Source organism: Sminthopsis crassicaudata, chromosome 1, assembly GCF_048593235.1.
Source record: "Sminthopsis crassicaudata isolate SCR6 chromosome 1, ASM4859323v1, whole genome shotgun sequence".
In the NCBI taxonomy this organism is placed as follows: Eukaryota; Metazoa; Chordata; class Mammalia; order Dasyuromorphia; family Dasyuridae; genus Sminthopsis; species Sminthopsis crassicaudata.
The window spans coordinates 349,924,819-349,933,533 of record NC_133617.1 but is presented as its reverse complement, the minus strand read 5'-3'; positions in this window follow the sequence as shown (position 1 = coordinate 349,933,533).

Genomic DNA, 8,715 nt, shown 5'->3' with positions numbered 1-8,715 from the left:
GGAAAGGCAGTTTTTAGGGAGATAATCTAACACCTTTTCTGGAAATAACATAAAGTAACCACAAGACTATAGAATTTAGTCTGTAGTTTCATGTGAAAACAAAATTTAGGTATAGCTCATCTCAGTATTTCAATACCGAATCAATTAAGTGAGATTTGAAGAGCAAAGAACACAAGAAGGAAGGAAGGAAGGAAGGAAGGAAGGAAGGAAGGAAGGAAGGAAGGAAGGAAGGAAGGAAGGAAGGAAGGAAGGAAAGAAGGAAGGAAGGAAGGAAGAAAATCCTTCTATAGTATAGTATAGTATAGTATAGTATATAGTATCCCCTTCTATAGTATAGAATGGGAATTTTAATTTAGAAGACTGAAGGTGAATTAGTCAGTCATACTCATGCCTAGAGAAAATTAAAGTTAATTTAAATATCATTTAAAAACAGTTAAGATTAATGGAGAAAGTACCTTATTATATCTGAATTTCTATTTCTTTAAATCTTCTTCTGAAATGCCTACTATGCCAAATATAGTGCTTTTTAATGTTTCCAGTTAGTTACTTTAATGAAGAATTTTGTGACACCTGAATGTTAGTGATAGTGTGTCAAAAAGTCAGGGAAGGAATTGGGGGCAATGAAGTTGAAGCTAGAATGTTAAAGATGGAGTGTGAAAGAGTAAGAGCAAACAAAAGGGGTGATGTGGCAGAGTGAAGAGCCTAGAATTTGAAGTCAGACTAATGGTGTTAAAATTGGCTCTGCAGCTTTTTATCTGTGTGATCTTGAATGAGACATTTAAATTCCCTGGCTTTCAGTACTGTCATTTGTAAAATGAATGGAAGTTGGAATATGTGATATGTAAGGTCCCTTGCAGTTCTCTGTCTATGACTGAGGCAAATCAGTACATATAAAAAGAAAATATAGACTAAGACCAACAGAAAGTGATAATCCAGAATAGTAAATAAAGACTAATAGTAATGAATATTGGAAGGATGAAAAGAGTGAATGGTCAAAGATCTGGACAAAGAGCAATCATAACATGTAGAGTATGTAGAGGAACTTATGGGAGTCTCCAGTAATAGGAAGGGATTTAATAACAGAAGTGACCCTTTGTCTTAGTTCTGAAGCTTTTATAGGCTATCTGTGAAGTATAGAACCAATTCCCAAAAACTCTTAGTGCAATGCTCAAAGGGAATAGTAATTGGAAGTACTTAGATGGAGTATGAGATGAAAATTAAATTAAAGAAAAAGTTTCCAGTAAGTAATATTTTAATAGAAAAAAAATGTAGCTGAATTGAAAAGCACAATATAATCATTCAGTTAACTATGCTTATGGGATGATAAATTGTCTGGAACATAAGGCCATAACAAAGGCAAAGAATTCATGTAGTAACACATGCCAAATGAAGGCAAAGTTCAAAAAAAATACATAAAACAGGCTTAGCCTTGTAAATCCATGGGCACTTACTACATGGGTATATAACGTAGAGGAGCCAGTCTTAGGTTCTTAGTGCCAGTCCTATGCTTATTATCTATTAGATCTTGAAGCACAAATCTCTGTGTCTCATTTTCCTTAACTATAAAATGGGGATAGTAAAGCACCCTTCTTTCTTCACAATGTAATGGAGAAGAAAGAATTTTGAAAACTTGAAAGCTTGTATAAGTACTATTATAAGTACTCATTACTATTTTTATATTATATCACTACCTGTCCCTTTAATGTAATATTTTTATGCTTAATATTCTGTGTACTATTGCACAATTGGATAAAAGGTTTGGATTTTGTTTGTTTTGTTTTCTTTACAACTAAAGTTTGGAATGTTACCTTATCTTCTTTAATGCAATGGGACAACTGCAGAAGCAGAAAATGAAAGGTAAATATTACACATTTTATCACATTTCTACACTGCTTTGATTTTTTTTCCTGCTAGGTCTTTTTTAAAATTTATTTTATTTTTTTATTTATGGAATAAAATAAACATATGTATAACATAGCATAATTAAAAAGATGATTGCACATGAAACTCCAAATCTAATATGTACAGCTTGCTATTCTTTTCAAATATACAACAAAATTATCATGCAAAATTTTTCTTTTTTTCCTTTTTCCTTTACCTCCTTCCACCCTTGATATGTCTACCATTAGATATAAATAGGCATGTGTGTATACACACACAGACACACACATATATATAATTATTCTATATATACTTCTATTTATCAATTCTTTCTCTGACTATAGATAACATTTTCTTTCAAATGTCCACTTATTTATTTATAATAGTCAAAATAACTTGTTCACTCAAAATCATTTTTAAAGCAATATTGCTGTTATTATATATGTTAGTTCTGATCATTACACTCTTCATTATTTTGTGCAAATTTTTCCATGTTTTTCTAAGATCATTGAACTTGTCATTCTTATAATACAGTGATATTCTATCACTATCATGTCCTACAACTTGTTTAGCTATTCCTCAATGGAAGGGCATCCCTGAAATTTCCAGTTCTTTGTCACTACAAAGAGATTTGCCTTAAATATTTTAAAATATATAGATTCCTTTCATTTCTCCCTATCATCTTTGGAAATACACTTAATAGTGGTATTGCTGGTTCAATGGGTAAATGGTTAAACAACTCTTTAGGCTTAATTCTAGATTTCTTTTCCAAATAGTATTTGTTGCTGTAAATTGTACATCTATTATATTTGTTGTCTTGATTTACTTTTCTATTTCTTAGCCAGTACCAGATAATTTTGATCATTGTTTCCTTAGAATATAGTTTAAAATTTGATATCACTAAATCTCCTTTCTTTACATTTTTTTAATATTCCCTTTTACATTCTTTACTTTTTTTGTTCTTTCAAGTGAATTTTGCTATTATAGTACACCTGCTAGAAGAAACCCAGGAACTAAATAAACAAAATTATGGGGGAAAAACTTTTTATACAAATAAAAACAAATTAAAATAATTGAAGAAATATTAATTGTTCATAGGTAGTCAGGGCCAATAAATAAAAATGGCAATTTAAACTAAACTAATTTATATATTTAACATCATCCCAAATAAGTTAACAAAAATTATTTTTCTGAATTAGAAAAAATAATAATAAAATCACTTGGAAGAATAAAATATTAGGAATATCATAGGAATTAAAATTTTAAAAAATACTTGTTGATGTAGAGATGAAAAAGTCTATCACTAAATGTACATGAATAATTTCTGTAATTTGGAGCTATGTTGAACCTATTTCTCTTCAGCCCTATTGATAATAATTGTGGGAAAGTGAAGAAAATACATTTACTTTTGATTGATGGCAGCATGTTCACCTAAAAAGTATGACAGAATCAGAATATAAGAAGCAGAATATTATATATATATGTGTGTGTGTGTATGTGTATATGTGCATATATATATATATATATATATATATATATATATATAGAGAGAGAGAGAGAGAGAGAGAGAGAGAGACAGAGAGAGAGAGAGTCTGAATGCAATTTGAATCGAACTTTTAAAAAATTTAATTTTTCTTGATATTTTCTTGGGGAGGGGAATGGGAGCCTTTGTTTTCTTTCATAACATTAGTAATATGGAAATACATTTTACATGACTGGACATGGGTAAACCATATACAATTACTTGCCTTTGTTATCCTAGTCAATCCTATCATTTAACCTCTATGTGCTTCAGTTTCCTCATATGTACAATGGGGATAGGCACGATCTCCTAGACTTGTGAAAATCAAATGACAAAATATTTATAAAGTATTTACCACTGTTTGTGGTACATACTAAGTGTTTAGAAAAGGCTCTTCTCTTTCATTTCTTCCCACATTCCTTCCTTTACTAATTCATCATATTTATAGGATAAAGATTTATAAGACTGTAAGCTTCTGATGTAGAATTCTAACTACTTAATGACATGTTTCTTATTATTTAATAATTGTTAAATTGCAATTTACAGCAAGTTATTTCATTTCATTACTGCTAAATATGCTTGATATGTGCTGGTTGACTGACATTATCATCGTCATTACCAAATTATTAGTAATATTAGTAAACTCTAAAAGAAATCACACAAACCATTTCTGTTCATTTGTGTGGTTATAATCAAATGGTGATTACATAATTCAATGGCAAACTAATAAGATTTTTTTCCTTTACACATTTTAATAATCATTAGACCTTGTCTAGACGGTCTTGATCTTGGCTCCTGTGTCTGTTTCCCTATAATTTGATAACTTCCCTTTGAGATGAGCAGTTTCCTTCCATGAAATTGATGAGGTTACCCAACCCTTGGACAGCCATCAATTTCCTTTTTTGCAGATGTAATCTTCTATGAAAGTGGATGTTTCTGATAACTATGGTTACTTGTGGCAAAGTCACTTCTGACTCTTGACACACTCTTCTGGAATTGCATGCAAAGACTTAAACAGGACATTTTTAAATTTTCTTTTCATTTAACATGTTTATTGAGCATCAGTTATGTACAAAGCCCTGTGACAGGGCAAAGATGAATAAGACAGGATTCTAGTTTGGGGATTTACCATATACATGAAAAGATAACTATAAATACTAGATAGAAAATAAAAGTTGCTTCCAAATGATTGACACAAGCAAATGCTAGTAAAATTCACAAAAAGAAGAAATCACTTTTGGATGGTCAAAAGGCAGTTTGAGCCAATTCTTAAAGGTTGGGAAAATGTTGGATAGGTGGCTGTTGGAGTGGGGGATGCATTTCCTGTGAGGAGGGAAGGAGAGAACAAATGAACTAAAGTAGATAATGTCAAAATAGTCTGTGAGAACAAATAAATGCATCAGTTGGATGAAGCAGAGGGCTGATGTTGTTGTTTAGTTATGTCTGCTTCTTCAAGAACCTGACTCTTCAAAAGCCTTGACTTTAAGAAGTCAAGAACCTGACTTCGTCAAGAACCATAGCCTGCCATACTATCCATGCTGTTTTCTTGGCAAAAATGCTGGAATGGTTTGTTGTTTCATTTTTCAATGGATTAAGGTAAATATAGGTTAAGTGATCTGCCCATGTTCAAACAACTAGTAAATGTCTGAGGCCAGATTGGAGTTTGACCCTTCCTACTCCAGATTTTGCATTCTGTGGACTGTGGTACCATTTAACTGTTTAGAGTGTTGATAGGATCATATATTTAGAACTGAAAGATACTTTAGAGGCTATCTTCTTCACCTAAATCCAATTCACGCAGAAGTCAAGGCATCATTTATGATGTCACTGGTCCTCTTTGAAAATAAAAGATAAGCAACAGCAACTGGACTACCTCTTAAATCCCTGCTTTAGGGTTCAGAGGATACATATGTATTATCTCCCCATATTTGAATGTAAATTATTTATCCTTTTTTCAGACCTTTATCATTTTTTATTCTTATTTGCCTTTTTATGTGGCTCTTCACTCCTGTGTTTAAACATCAAAGTTTCCCCACATCTCTGGTCTTTTCATTGAAATTCTTGGATATCCTCTATTTCATTTAAGGTTTTTTTCCCCATAGAATTATCCTCAGTTTTGTTCAATAAATTATTTTTGTTTTGTCTATATCATGTTTTCTAGAATATCATTACTCAAGTTTTCTTATTCATTTGCAACAGTGGTTACTGAATTATGTGTGATGCTAGCTATGGCTCTTCAGTGCTTGAATTCTTTTGATCTGTAAGGTTTAGATTTTGGATATGATGTTTCTGGGAGTTTTAATTCAAGGATTTCAGGAGATGACAGGCAGAATCTTTCTATTTCCCCTTTGCCTTCTGCTTCTAAGAGATCCAGATAGTTTTCTTTTTAAGATTTTTTAAAATGCAATGTCTGGACTCTTTGTTGGGTCATAGCATTCAGATAATTCAATGATTCTTAAACTTTCTCTTTTTGATCTGTTTGAAGATGATTTTTTGTGATAATGTACCTTATATTTTCTTCTTTTTTCATAGTCTTTTGACTTTGTTTTAGTATTTCTTGTTGCCTTATTGAGTTAGTAGCTTCTCTCTGGCCCATTCTAATTTTCAAGGAGTTTGTTATGTGGGCAAGGTTTTGTATTTTTTGTGCTAAATTATTAATTCTCTTTCAAATTTTTTCTTCTAAAGTTTTCATATCATTTCTACTTTTTTCCTAAAGTTTTCTCATTCTAGTTATCAAAACAAATATTTTAAATTCTTGTTTCATATCTTCTAAGAATTTTATTTGAGTTTGTGCCCAAGCTATTTTCTTCTAAAGCAATACATGGAGATATTTTGGAATCATTTTGTTTTGTATTTGTGTCTTTAGCATTCCTGCCACCATAACAGCTCATTCTGATGGGGTTCCATTTTTTGTTTTGTTTTCTTATTCTTTTAGCCTATTTTCCAATGTTAAGTTTGGTATTAGGATTGAGTTCTATTTTACTTCTAGAAGTAATGTCTGGGTTATTTGGGTTGGCAGAAGTATTAAATGTTGTATTATTTCAGGATCTCAAATCTTGCAAATTTTCACTCTTCCCAAAGTGATTTTATCTATATCAGTTTGATTACTACATCTTTGCTCTCATATATGCAAAATTTTGACCTGAGTTTATGTCTTTGCAAGAGTACATTACCACTGGACTCACTCTTTAGTACTTCCTCATTCCTGGGGAGGTTCTATTGGTTCAGAGTGGCAGATTTAGAGGCTTCCCATTGATCTATGATTCTCTACATAGCTAGATACTAAATGTGAGACTGCATGTCTGGAATCTGAGGCACTTCACTGTGCTGCTGGCCTCTGAATGTCCTCCTTTAGCCATACTAAATTCATACTCTTTAAATCAAGGAAAGGCTATGCAACACAGGCTATCAATTCATCTTGGATCTGTGTACTAGAACGTGATAGTGGCTGATAAAACTGCCGTTTTCAACTGTCCTTAGTTCAAGCACCCATTTTGGGTCTGGGACATCCTCTTGCCCTTGTGCTCAGCCTCTTCCTCCAATATTTGTTGTAGTACTCTTGTGTGGCCTACTCCAGTCAGATCCCATCCTCAGTGACCTCATACTTTTCTGTCTCTCCTTGGACTAAACAAGGCTGAAAGAATTATTAGCTATGACTTTTCTTTCTGAATTTTTCCACCAGAATTCAATCTGATAAAATTTTCTAGATTTCTAAGGAGGAGCTTGTGGAGGGGAGTTTATTGCACTGCTTTCTACATCTCTCCTATCTTTGTTCCACTTCTCCTGGGGTTTCTTAATTAATCAATTTAACTCCTAGATATATGTGATGGGGAGAAAAGGAATATTCTTGCCCAGAACTATATTTTAGAGCTATATTTTAGAAAGATTAATCTGGCTGCAATTCCATAGCTGGAATGAAAGGAAGAGGCAAGCAAGTAATAAAGCTATTTTAAAAGGAAAAAAAGTTATGGAAGTGATTGATAGGCTGTGGAATACAAGAAAGGAGAAATTTAAAGCTTAGGGAATTGAGTGAATGTTGGCTCCATTAAAAAATTGGGAGGGCTCCCATCCAAGTACTAACCAGGCCCGACCCTGCTTAGCTTCCGAGATCAGACGAGATCGGGCGCGTTCAGGGTGGTATGGCCGTAGACAATATATTTAATATATATATATTTATATATATAATATATAATATATATATATATATTAAATATATATATATATAAATATATATATATATTATATATATTATATAATATTTATAATATTATATATATTATATATATAATATTATATATATATATAATATATTAATATATATATATAATATATATATATATAATATATTAATATATATATATATATATTATATATATTATATATATATATATATATTATATATATAATATATTAATATATATATTAATATATATATATTAATATATATATTATATATATAATATATAATATATAATATAATTATATATATTATATAATATATAATATATATATTATATATATTATATATATAAATATATATATATATATATATATATATGTTAAATATATAATATATTTAACATATATAAGACTGCTTGCCATCTGGGGGAGGGGTTTGGGGGAGGAAGGGAAAAAAAAAATCTGAATAGAAGTAAGTGCAAGGGATAATGTTGTAAAAAATTACCCATGCATATGTACTGTCAAAAAATGTTATAATTATAAAATAAAATTAAAATTAAAAAAAAAAAAAATTGGGAGGGGTCCATTTTTAGAGATCATGTTTAGACATGTTAGTTAAAATGAGGGTACACCATTCAAATGATGATATGTAACAGAGATTTAAGGAGAATGTCATTAACAGAAATATGAATTTCCAGGTGAGTCTTTGGTTTTCTCAGTCTGACTACTAAGATACTGGAGGTGTTCCAGGGAGTTCAGCACATCCTTAGCTTATGACTAACACAGTTGCTCAGAAGGCAGTGGTGTTATGGTTGGCATTCCATAAATACTTGGTGAATTGAAGTGACTCAACAACTTGCTGGATCAACCAATTTCATATGTAATCAGTTACTCTACAATCTTATCCTGTGTGAAAATGGGTACTAGTTAAAAAAGGCCATTTAATATAAATTAAAGGTTCAGGGTAGAGAGTTCATTGTTGTGTTAGACCCATGATCTAGCAGAATTTTTTCTTCCCCACTGTAAATGTGAAATAGTTTAGTTTTCACAGAAATGACAATAAAGCCAAAACTATGATTGTGTGGGAACAAAGAGGATACAACAAGGCATAAACTGCAATTCCCTTTACTGGA